Source organism: Fukomys damarensis, unplaced genomic scaffold (genome assembly GCF_012274545.1).
Source record: "Fukomys damarensis isolate Sample0158 unplaced genomic scaffold, DMR_v1.0_HiC HiC_scaffold_24, whole genome shotgun sequence".
NCBI classification, from domain to species: domain Eukaryota; kingdom Metazoa; phylum Chordata; class Mammalia; order Rodentia; family Bathyergidae; genus Fukomys; species Fukomys damarensis.
This window is the reverse complement of record NW_022900936.1, coordinates 70,103,570-70,125,617: the sequence shown is the minus strand read 5'-3', so window position 1 is coordinate 70,125,617 and position 22,048 is coordinate 70,103,570. Positions and strand designations below refer to the sequence as shown.

General features: G+C 38.2%; 1 pseudogene; it reads right to left on the bottom strand.

The window, feature by feature from the left end:
• LOC104859104 overlaps positions 1-15,627 on the bottom strand; it is a 34,517-nt pseudogene extending 18,890 nt beyond the window's left edge.
• Positions 15,628-22,048: the final 6,421 nt, after the last annotated feature.

Genomic DNA, 22,048 nt, shown 5'->3' with positions numbered 1-22,048 from the left:
TTTTTTCTTTTTCTTTCCCTGGTGCTGGGGATTAAACTCAGCACATTGCTCTGGCTGGGCAGGTGCAGCACTACTGAGCTAAATCCCAGGCTTTACATTTCATATTTTTAAAATTTATCAACAGGTTAATCTTTGTCTTTATATGTTGGTCTACCAAATTGAAAAGTTATTTTGGTTCTCATTTTCTTTGCTTTTTTATTTGAGAATTTATGAAATCTGTATATACGAGTAGCATGAAAATTATTAAGGTCCATCTGTCATTCTCCTCTCTCATCTCTGCCTTCTGCAAACTTCTCTGCCTTCACTACAGCTTATTTGGTTGGAAATTTGTTATGACAAATTTTGTCATGTTATCAATATATCTTTGTACCTATTTTCCACTGATAATGAATATTAATTTTTAAATAAATTCTATCATAACTACACTTAAATAAATGGATAATAAATCATTAATATCATTTATTATCTGGTACATATTACAAATTTTCCAACTGCCTCAAAGATGATATTTGTTTTTCTCAAATCACACAAATCACAAACATTCCACACATCACTGCACTGTTTTATTATACCAAAGTATATATTGTAGAAAATATGCATTGTGTGTATGTGTGGGGGGTATGTTTTCACACATATGTGTGCACTATTAAATGAGAAACATGGTCATGAATGTGGTAGGATTTTACACATTTGGCATATCGATAGTTTCTCTGGCAACCTTATAATTTCTCTAAATTAGATGCTTGATTTAATTCATAGTCATTTGTTTGGGAAGAATATTTCATATGTATTGGTGTTAAATTCTATCATTAGGCTTATAAAAATATAATAAAAATAAGTATGAGATATAATAAATAAGAAACAAAAAAATCAAATCTTGAAAATGTGAACTCTTTTAGTTCTTTTTGGATTTCAAATATAAGTATATTTCTTCTCTGTGGGAAGTTTTGTTAGAAAATGTAGTGATACAATCAACAAGCATTTGATATTTATCAAATTAATAAAACCAAGGAGTTTATAAATCATAACATTTTGAGGACAGTTTCTCAACTATAATATGTAACTTTGTTTTATTTGTAAATACAATATTTCAAAAATATTATACTAAAAGAATATGAGAAAGAACATATAATATTTGAAGATCATATCAAATTAATAATGTATTTGGATTATCAAATAATAATTTTTGTTTATTTCATATCCTTTTTTTGCTGTCATATATATGTATATTTGAAATTTTTATTTATTATCTTCATTTCTTGTTGTCATGTATGTTTGCAATCTTTAATTTTTTTTTTAAAAAACTATTTTTTAAGGTGCTAGGGATTGAATCCAGGGCCTTTGCACTGAGCTACATGTCTAGCCTCTTGTTTGTTTGTTTGTTATTTTGAGACAGGGTCATGGTAAGTCTCTAAGATGCCCAGAAAAAAAAATTTTTTTTTATTGCTTGAGCTGGGTTCAAACTTGGTGATTTTCCAGCTTCATAAAAACTTTTTTCTTTGGTCAAAATGAACACTTTGTCTAGGTCAATGGGACACAGAATGGTTTTTAGATAATAACTGGAAGGAAAGATTTTTTTATTAAAAGAATCCTCTTTTCTTAGTAAAGAATGAATGTTCATTGTGGAAACTTCAGAAAATATAAATTTAAAAGATGGACTCTTAACTCAAAACATCACTGTTAGCATGTTGATATATACAAGGATTTTTTTTTTTTTAGCTGTAAAACTTGTAACAACTTATCCAAAAGCACAGGATCAGTAGAAGGGTAAGTCTTTTAAGGGCCTGAGTATGAAACCCAATGGCAATAACAGGTCAGAGAGAAGGTTCTAGCAATATACGTTCTGGATTCATGAATACTGATTAGTTCTATAGCAGAAGCAACTGTGCCTTACGTGTATTAGTGCTTAGCTGATTATGACTTATGACTTATGATAGAGGAATAGTTAACAAGAATGATTTTTTTTTTTTCAGATAGTCTCACTATGCAGTTGAGACTGACCTGGAACTCACTATGTAGCCCAGGCTGGTCTTGAACTCACAGCAATCCTCCTGCCTCAGCCTCCCAAGTGCTGCAATTATAGGCGGGTGCCACCACGCCTGGCTACTTAAGAATGATTTTAGTAACTTACTATTGCTGAACAAATGGTAGAAGTGAAAGAAGACTGTACGCCCTTTTGAGGGCAGGCAAGGTGGCTGAGAGGTCATTTTCTCTGCAGGGCCTCGTACAAGTTTGGCATTCTGAAAATATTTGTTGCTGACAAATGTTCTCTATTCTTGTATATATAATCACAGTAGCTTCCCTATAACAAAATATAATTGGCTATAGAGGGAATTATGGCCAAAGTTTTTTTCTTCATTGAGTTTATTGGTACATTTTAGGTATACAGCACAGTTACATTCATTATTGGGTCTTGTACCTTTATGTTTTGTGAAACTGTTTACTACTGTTGGTTCAACATTTATACTTTTGATTGATAAAATATTATTATTGCTAATAAAGTGTTTGAAAGCCTAAAAATAAAAAGTAATGAAATTTGGCAAATGGACATCACTCACTATAAATCTTCTGACAAACTTAAACTTTTCCATGTCTCATACCTATTCTGGTTATATATATGCCTCTTTACAATACAATAAAACTGTAACTCGTGTTACATGTCATTTCCTCTTAAGCTTTTATTACCCTTACATGTTAAAACTAATAACACCTATATGTTTCTCTTTATATTTTCTTTCATCTCTGGCACATTGTCCATAGCATGGGTATACCTCATAACCCTACAGATCAGGCAGTATTAGAACGAGCTAACAGGCTTTTAAGATCCAACTATTAAAATGAAAAAGGAGAAGCATAATGGAAAAGCTCCCTCCACAAGAACAAGCATTTAAAGCACTAAATTGTGCTTTTAAATTTTTTAAATTGTGGGGCAGGTTTTATGGCACTAAATAAATACCTTATTTCCACAAAGGAAATGCCGAAACCATTGAGCTTTTCCCATCACACACTGTTGGGCTCACAATGGATGGGTCTAACAGAATTGTTAATGGGGTGGAGGGAGACACATCTGTTTATCATCTACCATCCACAAGCCCTCTTTGGGTTCCCACAAAGGCTGCTCATCCATGTCACGTGATGAAGCATCCCCTTCCCTGAGCTGCAGGAGATGGTGCTTCAGCTCCTTCTGGGGATGGAGAGAGATTAAACAACTCACTGCTCAACCAAACTCTAAAGAGCATTGGCGTCCTTTCAGCCCAGAAAATCTCTTCCTGGCAAAGATAGTGCAAGTCACCTATAATTTTAAGATGGCAAAGGTAAAAGCATGCCCTTTTATTGAGCTTCTGCTTAGCTGTACATGCAATGTAAGTGGCATGGTATACAGGGTAAATATACCTACCTACACTTCCTGTTTTTTATATAGTCGCCTGGGGAGATCCCGAGCCCCTCTCTTCCAATGATACTTATTTTACTCACAGAGCCTGGCTGCCCCCTTCTGGGCCTTCAATGGATTATGGTGGGGATTGTGGCCACTGTGGATACTCCAGTGGCTGTCATTTACTACTTCGGGAATGGTACTTGTGGACTGAAGAATTTCCCTCCATTTGAAGTCTGTTCCCACTAACAGCTGTTAGTGTGCTCCTTTCATCCCCAGTGGTATATGAATATTTTCATTAGGCCCAACCATAATGAAGGAGCCTGGTATCAGGCTTTTATTAATACTGAAGTTCCTGGTTTCCCTATGTCTGGCAAATATCTTCCAAAAACCAATATTTCTATAGGTTCTCATCCATGAGTACCTATAGGAATGGCCTAGATTTATGGTAGACTTCGTGTCAATCCACCAATCTCTACTATTCATCTTTATATCCTAACTCTAAAAAGTCACAGGCCCCATAATTTTAAGGTATTAAAGTCTAATTCTATCTGGAATGATGTTTTGCATTTTAATTACAATGGCAGCACATCTTCATGAAATCCTGATCTTTCTAGACCCTTGTTACACCTCTCCTGAAGCACTTTTCCCCTGTCAGGAAATCCCTCTAATGCCTAGTCATTCCTTTTTTTCCTTCACATCATTATAATTGGTAGTTATCAATATATAAATAACCTCAGATAGATTGCTCATGATACCTCTGACCATGTTATAATCTGTACTTCTCATCTATATATTCCAGTTCTTATTAATCAGTAAACTAAGATAATTGAATTTAAATCCTCTAATCCTCATTACAGACATATTAAGACACTTAATATCTCTTTGCCTGCCAATGCCACCTGGTTGACTGCTTGTGTTACAAATAATAATATTTCACAACTAAATATTGCACACAATATGGTGCTCAGACAATGAGCCAATGCATACCTCCCTATCAATCTCACTCCAGAGTGGATGGGAAATTCTGATTTTGAACAAATTATCCAACTCCCAGGAAGATGGTGGCATGGTAAGCAGCAGAGAAAGCCTCTCATGTTTGGAATCCAGATGCTGGAATATAGTAACATGAAGAAGAGAAAGGGGAATGAAGTGAATTCCTGGGACCCAGCAAGGATCTGAAGTGAGAATTAGAGCCCACCGAGAGGGGCCACAATGCAGAAAAGGAATGTAGAAAGCAGCACTTTCTCCCTGAGCCCAGCCTCTAGGCATGGGAGGACAACTCAAACATGCAGAGGCAACCTCAGAGGTCTCTGCAGAGAAATGCACCAGAGGACACTATGGACTGCAGTGACTGGTGAGTTATTTGGGTTCAGACACTCCTCAGGAGAGGGCAATTGGCCAGTAGACATTTTGGAAAGGTCCAACTGAAGTCAGAGCAGCTACAGGTTGGTTCCACCTAGCAGCTCCAAGTGTCAAGCTAAGCTGGCAGGCAGCACTCAGAGTGTTTCAGACAGAAAAACTCACATCCTCAAGCCAAAAACTAGAAGCAGCCTGAACTTCAGTGGAACTAAAGGCCCAGGTTTCCTGGGAATATCCACCACCACCATAATTCTACTGCTGGTTTCTGGGATCAATCATCATGGACCTGGGCTGTCACTTTTCTGACAACCAGTGACAGCAGAGGTATGCTCTGAATGGACATTTTTTCTGCTTTTCTTCCTCTCTTTGCTTTTTTTTTCCTCTATTTTTTGTTTTCATGATTGTTTGTTCTTATTTTTATATGAGTAAGAACAGCTTCTAGTTTTTTTGTTGTTGCTCTCTTCAGTTCTTATTGCTATTTCTTCCTTCTTTCTTCCTATCTTCTCCAAAGCTTGAGTAATCTTTCTTTGCTCTCCATCCTTGCTTCTAGTCCTTTTCTCTTCTCCTATTTCTCTATTTTTCCCCTAAACCATTTTAAACTTTATCCTCTGAGGGTAAAATCACCATCTTGAAGGGATATTTACTATACACAATTTTCTGGTTTTAGATTTTATTATATAACTACATATCTTATTCATATGGTTAAAGGTGGCAAATTAATAGTTACCACAGTTTGCCATTTTCAAGGGTGTGTTAGATGATATTATTATTACTTATTGCACTACTTTAACAAAGGTGACATAATTGCTCTAAATTGTTCTTCCTTTCATGCCAAGACTGAGATTGCCTAAGCATTATAAACAATAGTACAGGCCAGTGCCAAAGAACCAGGGGCTAGGCCAAATAGGCAGCAATTTCTTGTCCCAAATAAAATGAAAAAATAGGATCTTGCAAAAGACTCAAAACCCAAAAGCCAGCTATACCTCAAAGACATCTCTGAGAAGTAGTCATTTTTTAAGAGTTCTTGACGCTAGCAATAAAAACACCTTCTATAAACAATTTATAAGCATGAATTCAGGAATTAAACTAAAAACTATATACACAGAAACTGAGAAGAGAGGGAAGCAAGGTGCAACCCCAGACTTTCAGCTCATGAAATACAAACCCAGGGGACAATTAGGTGGAACACTGAAAGCACTCACTTGGACTTTCTGAAGTGATAACAGTGGAAGTAACAAAGCAAATGAGTGAGGCTCTACAAAAAAATTAAATCACAAATAATTTTTCAAGTAACTTCAGAAATGATCATAATGAAGTGCATGATTAGTGAATCTGGAGAAAAAAAAGGAACTCTCAGAGAATGATGGAAATCACGAATGCCCCACATAGGAAAGAAATGGATTCCATGAAATGGATTCAATCAGATATCCAGTAGATTAAAAATTCTATTGAAAGAAAACACAGCAGATTGAACCAATGTGATAATATCAGATCTAGAAGACAGGATTGCAGTTAATGATCATGAAAAGAAAGATTTCTTAAAAAGAGCAATGAACCATGATAAATCAATCCAACAGTTGCTAGGTGATGCAAAGAAGAATAATCTAAAATTGATCAGAGTCAATGAAAAAGCAGGAGATAGTGTGAATGACATAAAAAAAAAACTCATCACTGAAGTTATAGCATAAAACTTCCCAAGAATGGAAAATACAAATTTGACATACAGATAAATGAGTGAGGCATATACAACTCCAACCAGCCATGTTAAAAAAAAATCTACCCCAGGTAGGATTTGAGAAATTCAACACAAGAATAGAATATTAAAAACTGTTAGAGAAAAGAAACAAAAAACCCCATCAGAACTGCATCATACTTCTCAATACAAACCCTCAAGTCAAGGAGAGCTTGGCATTGAACTATTTCAAGCCCTAAAAGAAAACAGCCTCCAACCCAGACTGATGTACCCCATAAAATTATCTTTCAAAATTGGTGAATAAATAAGATGCTCCTATGAAAAAGAACACCTGAAGAAATTCATGCTCACCAAACCAGCACTCCAAAGTGTTCTGAAAAACATTCTAGAAAAAGATAACAAAGATACAACTTCATGAACCCCACAGAATGAATCCACCAGGCAAGGCAAGTAATTGAACAGAGGGAAACAAAAGGGAACAACCAAGAGAAAAATAACATGACAATAATAAGTCAATACATACCAATCATTACCATCAATGTAAATGGTCTCATTTCACCAATCAAAAGAAATGGACTAGCAGAATGGATCAAGAAATAAGATCCAACAATATGCTGCATACAAGAAACACATTTAACTGAAAAAGACTGAAAGTCAAAGAATAAAAAACAATATTCCATGTGACAGGAACCTGGAAAGAAGCAGGGGTATCTATTCTATTTGTGGACAAACTAAGCCAAGACTGATCAAGAAAGACAAGGTTACTCATCCTTGTTTTTGTTTCTTTTTTTCTTTTATTGAGTTTATTGGTACATTTTACATATATAGTACAGTTACATTCATTATTGGGATCTTGTACCTTTACATGATAGGGGGTCTTGGTTCTCATTTTTTCTCTTTGTCCCTGCCCTCCCTTCACCCCCTCCTCCACTCATCCTTGTTAAGAGAACAATCCAAGAAAAAGACATAACAATCATATATATACACCAAATACCAGTGCACCTAAATACATAAACAAATATGAATGGACATGAAAAATTACATAAGCATTAATACAATTGTAATGGGGGAATTCAATACCTCACTGCCATAAATAGATCAACTTGACAAAAAAATCAACAAAGAAATATCAGAACTGAACCAAATTTTTAAAGAAATGGATTTAATGGAAGTCTATAGAGTATTCCACTTTATCACATCAGAATACACTTTATTCTCAGCTATACATGGGAGGTTCTCCAAACAGACCACACACTAGCTCATAGAACATGCTGAAGTAAATGCAAGGAAATTAAAATTATCCCACACATTATCAAGCCATAATGCAATGAAATTGGAAACCAGTGGCCACAAAAACTATGTAAAAACATGGAAATTAAATAACACCCTCCTGAACAACCAATAGGTAACAGATAAAATTAAAAAAGAAATTCACTCTATAATTAAATGGAATGCCAATACAACATATCAGAATATATGGGGTGCAACAAAAGCAGCCCTATGAGGGACATTTACAGAAGTAAGCTCCCACATCATTAAAATAGATCAAGCTGAAATAACCTAATGTTGAACCTCAAGCTTCTAGAAAAAGAAAAGCAAATTAAGGCCAAAGTTCATATGAGGGAGGAAACTATAAAAGCACAGCAGAAATTAATGCAATGAAGACTAAAAAAATAATACAAAGAATCAATGAATTGAAGAGTTGGTTCTTCAAAATATTAAATACAATTTAGAAACCCTTCTCCAGATTTATCAAAAAAGGAAAGACTCAAATCCATGCAATTAGGAATGAAAAGGCTGAAATCACTGAAATCTGCAGAAATCCAGATCATTAATAACTACTTTGAGAACCTGTATTCTAATAAGATGGAAAACACAGAAGAAATGGATAGATTCCTAGATACATATTAATTCTCAAAGCTGAATCAAGGAGATGTAAGGATTTTAAATAACCAAATATCAAACTGAAAACTAGCAGCAAAGAAAAGCCCAAACCCTGAGAGAGTCACTGCTGAATTCTACAAGAAATTTAGAAATTTAGTGCCTGTACTCCTCAAACTCTTTAATGAAATTGAAAGGAAACAATACTTCCAATCTGATTCCTGGAGGCAAGCATTACCTTGATACCAAAACCAGAGAAGGATCCAACCAAAAAAAACAAAACAGAAAAACAATTCTAATCTCCCTAATGAACATAGTCACAAAAATTCTTAATGAGACGTTGGCAAAAGAATGAAGCAAATCACCAAGAAGATTATATATGATGACAATTAGGATTCAACCCAAGGAGGTGTGGATGGTTCAAAACATGAAAATCAATAAATGTAATACACCATATTAACAGACTCAAAGACAAAAAACACATGATTATGTCAATAGATGCAGAAAAACATCAAAGTCCAACACTCATTCGTGATAAAAAACTATAGAAAATTGGAATAGATGCTTTTTATCTCAACCTGATAAGAGCCATCTATGATAAACTCACAGCCAACATCATCAAAAACAAAGATTTGACTCTAAAATCAGGAACAAGACAAGGATTCCACTATCACAATTCTTATTCAATATATATACAAAAGAAATAAATAAAAGGAGTAAGGATAGGAAAGGAAGAAGTTATCATTATTTGCAGATAATGATAATCTACATAGAAGACCCCAAAAGCTCCACCAAAAGACTTCTAGATTTAATAATCAAATAGAGTAGCATGGCTGGATACAAAATCAACCCTGAAAAATCAATAGCTTTTGTGTACACAAAAAACAAATTCACTGAAAGAGAAATTAGGGAAAAAATACCTTTCACAACAGCATCCAAAAAAAATGAAATACCTAGAAATCAATCTAATGAAGAAAATAAAAGATCTTCACATTGAAAATGACAGCAATCTGAAAAAGGAGATCAAAGAGGATATCAGAAAATAGAAAAATATCCCTTTTTCTTGAGTTGGAAGAATATAGTGAAAATAGCCATATTCCCAAAATTGTTATAAAGTTTTAATGCAATACCAATCAAAATAACACTAGCATACCTCACAGAATTATAGAAAAAAATCTTAAAATTCATTTGGCACTATAAGAGATGTAGAATAGCAAAAGCAATTCTGGATAACAGGTAAGGTGAGGCATCACAATCCCCAACTTGAAATTCCACTACAAAGGAACAATGATTAAAAACAGCGTGATAGTGGCAAAACAAAAACAAAAAACCCCAAGGATCAACAGAGTAGACTAGAACATGCAAAAGCAACTCCAAATATACTCAGCCACCTTGTCTTTGATAAAGGGGGCAAACACTTTCACTGAAAGAAAGATAATCTCTTTGATAAATGATGCTGGAAAAACTGGCTTTCCATATGCCAAAGACTAAACCTAGACCCATATCTCTCACCATGCACTAAACTAAAATCAAAATGGGTCAAAGACCTAAATATTAAGACTGAAACACTAAATCTGCTGGAAGCTGGAATAGATAGAACTCTTGACAACACCGGTGTAGGCAAAGCCTTTATGAAAAAAAAAAACTACAATTGCACAGAATATGTTACAAAAAATCAACAACCAGCATCCCATCTTATTAAAAAGCTTTTGTGCAGCAAAAGAAATCATCAACAGAGAGAAGAAACAACACAGAGGAAAAAAAAATTTTAATCCAGTTATTCCTCAAAGGACTAATTTCTAGAACATATAAAGAATTCAAAAATATCAACCCCTCAAATTAAAAAACTCAATCCAAAAATGGGCATCAGAAATGAACAGACACATTTCAGGTAAGTAGAAACAGCAAATAAATGTTTGAAAAATGTTCAACATCACTGGTAATCCATGAAATGCAAATTAAAACAAGACTAGATTCCATCTCACTCCAGAAAGAATGGCTGTTATCAAGAAATCAACCAATAACAAATGCTGGTGGATCTGAAGAGAAAAAGGAACACTTTTCCACTGTTGGTGGGAGTGTAAACTGGTGCAACTACTGTGAAAATCAGTGTGGACATCCCTCAAAAAAACTAAAACTAGAAGTTCCATTTGTCCCAGATATTCCCCTTTTTGGCATCTTCCCAAAAGAATTAAAATCATCATACCACAGCAATATATGCACACTCATGTTTATAGCAGCACAGTATGTCTTGGAAACAGTGCAAATGCCCATTAACCAATAAATGGATAAAGATGTGTGTGTGTGTGTGTGTGTGTGTGTGTGTGCTATACAATGGAGTACTGTTCTGCCACAAAGGAGGATAAACTTGAGACATTTCTAGGTAAATGGGTGCACCTTGAGACTATGCTCAATGAAATTAATCCTACACACATATACAAATATTGCATGGTTTCTCTGGGGTGAGAAATTGAAAGTGTAAATAAGGACTAAAATGTATAATAGATATTGTGAAATAGGAAGAAAATGTTCAAATGGGACAGGGAACTAGGAAGGGAGGAAGGGGAAAGAAAGGAATGTTAGAGGAAATAAAGAGAACAGAAGGAGAAATGGAATCATTCTTTTGTAAATAAGGTAGAGGGATTGAAAAGAAGGGAGAGAAATGGGGAAAAAAGAAGAATCAAGATATACCATGTACAGATAAAAATTCCATATGATGAATGTTATCATCATGTATATCCAAAATGTACCAATAAAATTAATTTTTTAAAAAAGAAAGTAGAGAGGAAAAGTCTAGAATTTCAACCAGGATGATAAAGATTCATAAACCATTTTTTAAAATTATCTTTGTTAGACAAAAACATTTTTGGGGTATTCTAAGTGCAACTATTACTGTAGCTATTACATTAGCCACTAGAGTGGTGATCACAATGGTGGCTCTGACTCACTCTATCCAAACTGCTGAAACTGTGAATGGCTATTTTCCAAGTGTTACTTTAGAATTACTTTATGAATTAATATTTATAAAGAAATTTTACAAAAACTTGATGCCCTTGGGGCTGCTGTGAGCTGCCTTGGCAAATACCAGGAGGCCCTATGGACAAATAACAGGCTTAGTTGTGATGCTGGGTATCACTCCGTGTATATTACTTCTACTCCTTTTGACAATTCTGAATCTTGGGAAGAGGTTCCACATCTTCTCTATGATGCCATTCTCAAAATGTGGACAGAAATATTACTAATCTCTAAGATAGACATTAAGCTCAATTACATAAACTTCAAATGGAGGCTTGCAACATTACTTTGGATCATCTCAATGATATTAACTAATGGCTCAATCCTAAAAACTGGTGCTCTAATCTTAACCTTTGCATTCAGATTCTTATAGCTGCTTGGACTGGAGGTTCCATTTGACCCAGCCATCCCTCTGCTTGGTATCTTTCCAAAAGAACTAAAAGAATCATATCACAGAGAAGTATGCACACCCATGTTTATAGCGGCACAGTTTGTAATAGCTAAATCTTGGAAACAGCCCATTTGCCCATCCGTTGGAAACTGGTTAAAGAAGATGTGGTTTTTCTATAAAATGGAATATTACTCAGCCATAAAGAATGAGAAAATAGATTCATTCATAGGAAAATGGATACATATTGAAGATATACTCCTAAGTGAAATAAATAAGGCACACATATGTAAATACCGAATAGTTTCTCTGTTGCGAGTAATCTGCAATAATACATAAGATCCTAATAAGATTACTGACATTTAGAAATGGGAAGAAAGGAGCTAAAGGTGTAGGGAAGGTGGAATGGGTAGGGGATTGTTTGTAGATGGCGAGGGAGGAGGGGGTGAAGGGAGGGCAGGGACAAGGGGAAAAACTGAGAATCAAGACTTGTCATGTAGAGGTACAAGATCACAACAATGAATGTAACTGTACTGTATCCCTAAAATGTACCAATAAACTCAATTAAAGCTGAAAAAAAATAAAATAAAATGCAAAAATTCTTATAGCTATTGGAAAGATCTTTTTTTCCCATACTTTCTCCCAGTCCTGAAAGCTCTCTGTATGCTGTTTCAAAGGACCCTCCATGCGGAAGCCATAATGATCTTTCTATACCAAGTTCAATACCCTCTACTCTATACTCTCCCTTCTCTGCTCAATCTGGAGTATAAAACAAAAAAGGGGGAATCATGGGGAAACTCAAGTGATTGAAGTGAGTGTAAAGAGAAAGGGGCCTTGGAACAATGGTTCCCAGGCTTCGGGAATGTATAGTTAAAGATTAGGACAGATCTGCAATGGCATCAGTTGAACAGAAACAAGAAGTTATTCTCAGAGATATTTGCTCTGGCCATTGGGTTCCTCCCACCGTTCTCAGTTTCCTGCCCAATAACCTTGCTTAAACTAGGTCAACATGTGTCACATATTAAACTACCTCACTCCTTTCCAGTCCCCTGACCAAGACTCTTATACAAATGTTGCAAAAGTTTTTCTTCTGTGTCTTTGCTCTCATTTCCTTGAATTGCCAATAAATAGCCCTGAAAATTTCAGTTTGGGGCTGTTTTCCTGAGACTTGGATTAGCATCTCTGGGCCTTTCAGTGCTTGAAATAAATTTGACTCTGAATAATTTTTTTATAATTTATTCTGCCATAGTCACACACTGCTATGGCAGAGCACACTTTAGGCTCCCAGGTTTCTGGAGTTTTAAGGTCAAATATTAAAAATGGAATGTTTAGTCAGGTGCACCAGTGCACATTTGTAATCCCGGCTTCTCATGAAGCTGAGGCATGAGGATCACAAGTTTAAGGCCACCATGGGCAATGTAAAAAGACACTGTTGCAAAAAAGAAAAAGAAGGTCAGGGATTTAGCTCAGTGGTTCTGCTGCCTGCTCACCAGTGCAAGGTCCGGAGTTCGATCCCTGGTACCAAAAAAAGAAAGAAAGAAAGAAAGAAAGAAAGAAAGAAAGAAAGAAAGAAAGAAAGAAAGAAAACAGGCTCCCATCACTGAGATGCTGCCAAGCACTCAGCAGCCTCCTTCTTGATCCCCTTAACTTCTCCATGCCCCCTCATACTGTCTCCCTTCTCCAGTAGTTGCCTTCCAAAGGCCATTTCCACTGAGGAAAAGGAATTGTATGGTTTGTCCACTGTTCAGAATCCACATTCCTCCACACATTTGCTGATGCAAGTAAGGTTTAAAGCTGACTTCCTGGGCCGGGGATTTAGCTCAGTGCTTCCACTGCCTGCCTGGCAAGGGCAAGGACCCGAGTTCAATCCCTGGTACCAAAACAAACAAACAAAAAATAAAACTGGCTTCCTGCTGGCTCTGAGGCACATCTTTATATAAAAGTTCAACAAAGACATGACAGGAAGCCCCTTACCATTGACTAAGGGATGCTGATAAGTACCGTACAAAAACTAGTAATGGTATCTAGGAAGATATTTGCCTGAAGTCATGCTATAATTGAGTACACAGAGCACAGAGAAGTAATTCAGCTACAAGGTGAGCAGTGCAAGAACACAGGCACTTCCTAGTGCAGTGTGGACTGGCTAAGGATGATCAGTTGAAGGTTCCTGGAGGATTTCCTCATGCTGGGTAGGATTCTCCTGTCTCACATCACAGGTATTAAAACTCTGCAAGTCATATAATAAACCATTTCAGGTCCACATTTAACTTGGACAATGTAATTGCTGCATGTGACAAATTGCAAAGAGCCATGCTACTGGGTCTTCAAGGCCCTCTTTCTTTCTAATAATGCAGGTCAAGTAGTAGGCACCTGACAATATCCAGCCTGAAACAAAGCAATAACTTGACATTTCAGCCAAACCCAGAGATCAAGATTCATGACTATGTCATTCCAGAAGCTCCTGGGTTTTTCCCCTGCAGAGTCCTTTGCCCTAAAAAAATTACCACATGGACACTCTGTGAAATCAGATCATCTACCACTAGAGGGAGCTTTCAGTTGTGCATAAAGCCCCTGGTGTCAACCCTGACCAACCCTGGAGAGCTCAGGGAGAATATATCTGGTTTACCTCTTGATCAGACATCATAGCTAAAGGGTGGCAACCAACAGAAAGCGAGGCAGCCTCATATCAGTTAAATTTTGGAAAGGAAACAAATACCAAACTGATATTTTCCATCCTGCAGCTAGCTACAGAGCTTGCAACAGCTGTCCAATACCACATTAAGCAACACATTATTTTTGGTTTGCTTCCCCCCCTCCCAGTTTTAATGTCATATAATGTATTTAAAACCTTCTCAACCTTCTTTTCAGAAAAAAACTATAAGATTGAAAATAATTTCAAAAAGGTGGGGCACTGCTGATGTAGCTCAATGTGGGGCCCTAGATTTCAATCTGTACTACTGCCAAATAAATAAAGAAAAGAAGGAAGAAAGGAAAGTGAAAGATAAAAAGAAGTTGAAGCTTGAGTTTGGTGAAAATTTGAGATTCCAGGTCCAGGAGCAGGAAGATGTGTGGAAATGGAACAAGGTAGCATGAAAGAGAGAGCACAGACAGGTAACCAGACAGACTCAGGGACATAGGAAAATGGACTGGCGGAACATCAGGTAGAGAGAAAAGGTGTGGGAGGAAAACAGAAGGGGATAGGAACAGAGGCAGGCAATCTAGCAAACAGGAAGAGGGACAAGCACAGAGAGAGAGAAAAGCATGGGTGAAAATGAACAGACACATGGGCAGGCAGACTAGACAGAGAACATGAGAGAAAGGCCAGTGGGCAGAGGACAAAGAGAAAACAGCATGAGTGACCAAAGGAAAAGCAGGCATAACAATGGTCAGAGCTTCAGGAACTGAAGGAGAAAGAGAGCAACAACTGGCAACTGAAGACACAGGTCAGGCAGAAGAAGGGACAGACAGAACAAAGGCCAGCCTCACCTCACTTGGTAAGGACAGGGGCCTGTCCTCAGGATAACCCCAGCCAGCCTCACAAGGCTGTGTCTCATTTAAACAGTGGCTGAGGGTGTCCTCCAGGCTGGCATTGGCAGCGGGTGGCCAGAGCGTGAGGCAGGACTCAGGCTGGCCTGCTGCATCCAAAGGGACACTCAGGGCCAGCTACTTGGCAACACTCAGGTTCAAAGTGTAGTTCTGGACCCAGCTCACCAAATAATGGTGGGCCTCGTCCAAGACCACAAAAACCTGGCCAAACATGAAGAAGGAAAACAGGAAGTTGGGGACACACAACAGGATCAATAACTGTACCTGGAAGAAACCAGTCACCTATTTCAGCTCGAATCTGGGCAAAATGGCCATGACTGTTGGTCACCATTCCACAGCCTGAGAAAACCAATCAGGCTGGACTTTGCTCCCTTGGATGGCGGTGACAGCTACATTAGTGTTTAATCCAGCCTTGCCCAACTCCTCTTGCATCCATCAGCTCCCTACCATGACTTGGGAAAAGTGGAGTATACAAAGTAGTCTGCTCTATCTTGTGGCATCTGAGGAGGTTTCACTGACAGAGAGATGCAGACATCACAAGATGAATCAAGAATGCCTACTTGAACCATAGCTTTAGAAATGTTAATAGCTAAAGGGGGAACATCCTGAACAATTCATACCCGGACCTAATACCTCCCAACACCAGAGAGCCCACATTCTGATCACAGCTGCAACACTCTGAGGGACACAGAATTGTCCTGTGAGGAGCAGCTGATGCTCGTCAGGATGGGACATACCAGGAGAACAGCAGGAACACAGCCTGCATGTTAGCTCTGCCAACAGTCCAATCTGGCCTCTTCACCCTGAGTATCTTGTTCATCAGAGTAAGTATCTGCTCTGTGATTATATTTATTTCCTTTAAGCAAAATATATTTAGTCCATCTCTAAGAGTTGCCAAAATCCTAATAGTTTCAAAACTAAAACCGCTAAAAAGTCCAAGTCCAGAGTCTTCTCATAGACATAAGGCAAACTCTTAGCTTTGAGCCCCTGTAAAAATGAGAATAAAAGTTAAATACTACTGACATACAAACACACAGGGTAGACATTCCCATTACAAAAGGGAGGAAATAAGGGGATAAAAAGAAGTGGGACCAAAGGATGCTCAAAGTCCAGCAGGGCAGACGTTGTATCCTGTGGTTCCATGTCCAGCACCAGGGGCAATCTGTGGGAACCTGTGGACTCAAATGGACTTGGGTTGCTCCACCTTTATGGCACTGGTGGTGGCTGAAGCCCTCATAGTGTCTCCCCATGGTCAGCTTTACTGGCTTCTTGCAGCTTTGCTCAGGGGATTCAAGTTCTTGGCTTCCCCAACAACCTGAGGTCTCCACTGCTTGGCTTCACCCTCACAGCTCCACGTACTTCCTTCCCCCTCAGGAGCACAGTGCCTGGACTTCCAGACCTTCTGACATCTGGGTGAAGCCTTTCTCTCCCCACAGCTCTTGCATTCTGCAGGCACCTGAAACCAGAATCATGTGGATGACACCAAGGGTCATCACCAGCTGCGAGAGTGACTGAACCCTTTCACATCCTACCAGTGCTCTCAGAGGCCTAAGCATGGTGAAATGAATCCCAGGAAACCAATTTCTGTTCCCTCAGCTGCTGCCATTCTGGACCACAGTGCTCTGGTCCAGGTTGGTTAGGACTTGGTAAAATTTGGAGAAATTTGATTTGGAAGTTATAACCTGAAGATCCATTTCAAGTAAAAAGTTAAATGAACGTTCACAACCTTTCTTAGACCTGTCAGAGACATAAGGTTACATGGTAAATCACTGACTTCAAATGGTAGAGAGACAAATGATATAGAAATATACAATTTACCTGAGAAAAAAAAATCCAAAAGATAAACTTCACAGAAACCAGGGTCAGGCTACCAACAACCTAGAATGTAATTTAAAAATTGCTGGAGCCAGTGTGAGAGTATATAAAGTAATCTCTGAGAATTAAAAACTGCAGAGAAGCACGCCCACACTTCTTCAAGTGTCAAAAAATTGCTGGGAAGGACTCTCAGATTTCTGTGAATTCTACTTGCAGGGACTCAATTGAGTTCACACAGTGAATAGCAGAGGAAAAAGTCTCATGTTTTTAGCAGGGGTAGAGGAAAGGTAACTGTGGTGGATTAGCCAATGGTCAACTTGGAACACCCAGCACAACTGAGTCAGTGAGGTCTGGGCCTGGAAGACCCACCTGAAGATTGTTGCCAATGGCATAAAGAGAGAACTGGAGGGGAAGATCATGTGCTGTTAACTTCCTTGGAGAAGCTTGCCATGGCTGGTTTTCCTGATGCAAAGTTGGCTGTTATCATCAGAGAAGCTTGGATCCTCACTGTCAATGGGAATGGCTGCTGTCCTTGTCAGGGGAGCTCTGACCTTCACTCTGAGAGTTGTTTCCTGGCTCCAGTGTAGATCCCTCAGCCTGGAGGCACAAAACCTTCACCCCACTGGTGCAGGCTTTCTAACTTCCACCACTGGTCTTTGGACCTTCCCAGGGAAGGTCTTTGATATAGATTTTTGTGAGACTGCCTTGGGCTCTAGGCCCCCAGCTGCATTCAGAGGATACTCTAGGCCTTCAGTCAGATTCGTATGGGACATTGCTGTGAGATCCAGGCCTTTGAATAGATAGGACTCTTGCACTCCTCTGCATTTGCCCTTTTGGGTAATATTACAAAACAATCCTATAAATTATGTGTCCTGTATTAAATCTATGCCCTTGCAAATCCTGACTACAACAGTAACCATTTGAAATATACCAGAACATTCTGTTTTTCTTAACAAGGCCTACCCTCAAGAAAAACTACTTTGCCAGTGTTTAATTTCTCAGAATTTCACCAAGCCCTAAGTTACCTGGGAGAAATATCTAATTCGTGCTGGCTCTATCCATCCTTTCCCACCTAAAGCACAGAGTGGGAAACTGAGATGCACTAGTGAAGGTCGGCTCAAGTGCTCAGACTCACTAATACACCAAATCCTAGGGCCACCGAATGCTCCCCACCGCCTACAACTTCCCACTGTATCACGAAAACCCATTTTACTAGAACTGCATTCACTCAGTGTAGCATGCTTTCATTAAAAGAGTACAACCCACTCTAACGGGCAAAAACACAGTGTGAAAAGACATAGCAGGTGTGCAACTCAGGTCAGGAATGTTGAAATTATCAGACTGGGAATGTAAAGCAACTGTGATTGACAAGCTAAAGGTTCTGCTGGGTAAAACATACAAGAAGAGATGGGCAATGTAAGCAGCCAGAAACTCTAGGAAAAACCAAACAGGAATTCTAAAGATCAAAACACTGTAGTAGAAATAAAGAATTTTTCAATAGGCTCATTGCTAGACTGATCATGGCCAAGGAAAGAATCTCTGAGCCTGAGCATATCCTCATTAGAGATTGCCAAAGTTGAACAGAAGAAAACAGCAAAGTGGTGATCAGCTTCAAAATTCCACTTTTCCAAGATCTAGAATCTAGAATCCTGGAAAATAAATTCTGGCAAGGTAAACAAGAAAAGTAGGGATCAGGAAGGAACTGACAGGAAAATCAGAAGCTACAGAGAATTTGGAGAGGCAGAGTACAGCACACCCAAAAATAACCAAGCAGGATCTGAAGGATCACCAGGGCTTCTGGCTCACAGGAGGGATAACCTCGCTTAACAGAGGGAATCTGGTTTACCAAGGCCGGGAGCACCATGGAGAAATCAAGGACTGGTCTGGCAACAAGGGCTCCAAGACCTACGGTGAACTGTAAAAGCCACGCAGGGTTTTCTTTCAAGGGGCTACTTACACAAGGCAGTCAACAGCCAGAGGAGGAGCCCAGCAAAACACCTGCCATATCACCAGAAAGTACTTCATTAGGTGCCTTTCAGGAAGGTGCTGGTTAATTAAGTCTGGGACTCAGAAAAACTAAGATACAACTTCACTTCACAGTGCCCAGTGTTACCCTCAGGGACTGGGTGGGAAATGCCTATGGGCAGCACCTGTGGATGGGGAGTGGCCTGGGAAGAGAACCCTACTAATGAGTGCAAGCTCAGGCTAGGAAGGACAAGAGCCACACCCAGTGAGGTGAGAAGCCAGGCCTGGCTTGGGTTGTGCTGAGAAACTTCTGGATCTGAAAGTGCCAACATTAAGTGCTAAACCCTTGCCCTACTGTGTATATCACAGGTCTACTGTGTAGGCTCAGGTCTACTAGCCTTCCCTGTCTACCAAGGTGAGCAGGGTCGTGCCTGACCTTGTACATTGCCACAGCCTGGGGTAAACAAAGGGAGCCAGTCTGGCACCCCACAAACCCACCACCCATAAAATTAGGCAGAGAAAACCTTGACTTACTGGATTCCAAAGCTGCAGATCCTAGAAGAAAACCACTTATTCAAAACTACAGGGAAAATTTTCTTTTCTCCTTTTTCCTTTCCTCTTTTCTCTAGTGTATGGGGGCAGGGGTCTCTTTACCCTTCCTTTTTGTCCTTCTTTTTCTTTTTCCTTTGATTTTTAAAAGTCTCCATATTTCCTCCATGTTGTCTTTTGTTATCTAATTCTTGTTTCTTTTTTTTTCTCTTTTTATTGTCTTGTTTCTTTTGTTACCTTTATCTAACTCTATAACTATCCTTCAACTCCTTAATAGGATCATTTGTCTCACTTTTCCTTAAATTTTTCAAATTTTTATTCTTTCATTCTCCTATTCTCAATTGCTCATATCTTAGTAATATAACCATTAAGCTTTATTAATCTTTAGTTATCTCTATCTTCTTTTCTATTGTTAGTGGAATATAGTTGTTGCATTTAGTAGATATTTGCTACATGTCAGTATTTGGAAGTCTTGGTGTTTATACCATAATGATGGAACTCGTTTTGATAGTCAAGGGTAGCAAGTAGATGATTAGTTCTTAGGGTATGTCAATATCCTGCTTGTCTTTGACACTGTTACAACTGCTGATTTACTTGATATTGCCAGGGTCACATAGTTGTTGCTATTAATAGGTTTTCTCCATATGCCAATATCTGGATTACATTTGTGACATTAACAATATTGTGGACCACTCCAAGGAAACTGGTTGCTGGGCTGATTACACTGCATTCTCCCCTCTGAAATTAACAGAGATGGTTGGCTCTAGGAAAAGAGGCAAAGTACTATAGTTAGCCATGCCCCAAGTGCATCAGTGAAAAGCAGACACTAACTAAAGTTTTATCTACACTACCAACAAAGTCTTTCCATGAGTGCCTACCAACCTAAACATGAATCAAAACAAACAAAAAAAAATAAAGCTGAGATAAGACAAAAAAAATGCCCCCTAAAACTCCAAACTCCCTCAAACTCAATCCATGGGCAGCAAGGGGAAGAAAAGCAAAATCCACACAGCCATATTATTCAAACTAATAATAGGACATTTAAAAATCAGACCAGTAAGTGTTTGGTGGGCTCATAGAAGATAAAATTAAGCAGATAATACATGTAATAAACAAAATCATCAGGAAACTTATAGAAGGCATAAATATAAAGCTGAGTTAAACAAAATGATGCAAAAAATTACCAGTTTAACAAATAATTACAGTCCGTGAAAATGTCCTAAACAGAAACCCAGGAGATAAAAAGTTATACTGAAAGTATGGACAGCAAAAATGACCTATGTGAGGACAGAATATCTGAATCAGAAGACAAGGATTCTGTTGATTATAGATACATTAAAAAAGAAGATATGAAAAATTAATCCAACAGGTGCTAAATGACAGAAAAAAAAGACTAAGATTAATTGTAATGAAAAAGCAGAAGACAAAAGGTAATAAAAATCTGTTCACATGTATAATAGCAAGAAACTTCCCAAATACAGTGAAATAATTAAATACACACACATAAAGGAAGCATAGAGAGCCCAAAATAGCTGGTCAAGAGAAACTTTCTGTGTAACATCATACTCAAAATCCCAGAAGGCCAACACAGGGAGTGAATCTTAAAAGCTGTTGGAGAAAAGCAACAGATTACTGATAAAGGAAAATGCATTAGAATTACAGCAGACTTCTCAGAAACAAGAAATAAAGGGCCCAGTAGAGCTTGTAGTGAAGTATTTTAAGCTTTAAAAGTAAACACTTTTAGACCCAGATGTATAGGCTGCAAAACTTTGCTTCTACATTGGTAGAGAATGACAAAAGAGAACTTCAAAAATTGATGTGCACCAAACCAGCACTCAAGAAAATTCTCAAGGATATCCTAGAAAAAAAAAAATACAGCCAATAATGCCAAAAAGTTTAATAGACTAAATATACCAGGGTGAGTAGTTAGATAGAAAAAGAAAGAATAGCCAGGTGTGATGGCACATGCCTGTAATCCCAGCACTCAGGAGGGTGAGGCAGGAGGATTTCTGTGAATCCGAGACCAGCCTGGGCTACATAGTGAGTTCCAGGTCAGTCTCAACTACATAGTGAGAACTTGTCTAAAAAAAATAAATAAAAAAAAGAAAGAAAGAAAGAAAAAAGAAAAAGAAAGACTAAATAAATCAGCACCATGAAAATAATTCAATGACAGGAATAAATTACCAGCCTGGGCCCCGATCCACTGCAGGAAGGAGAACCACGCCTACTCCCAAGTCAGGCTCAACTACATAGTGAGAACTTGTCTAAAAAAAATAAATAAAAAAAAGAAAGAAAGAAAGAAAAAAGAAAAAGAAAGACTAAATAAATCAGCACCATGAAAATAATTCAATGACAGGAATAAATTACCAGCCTGGGCCCCGATCCACTGCAGGAAGGAGAACCACGCCTACTCCCAACCCAGCCACCATTGCTCAAGCGTCGGGAAGGTAGCCGCGCAGGC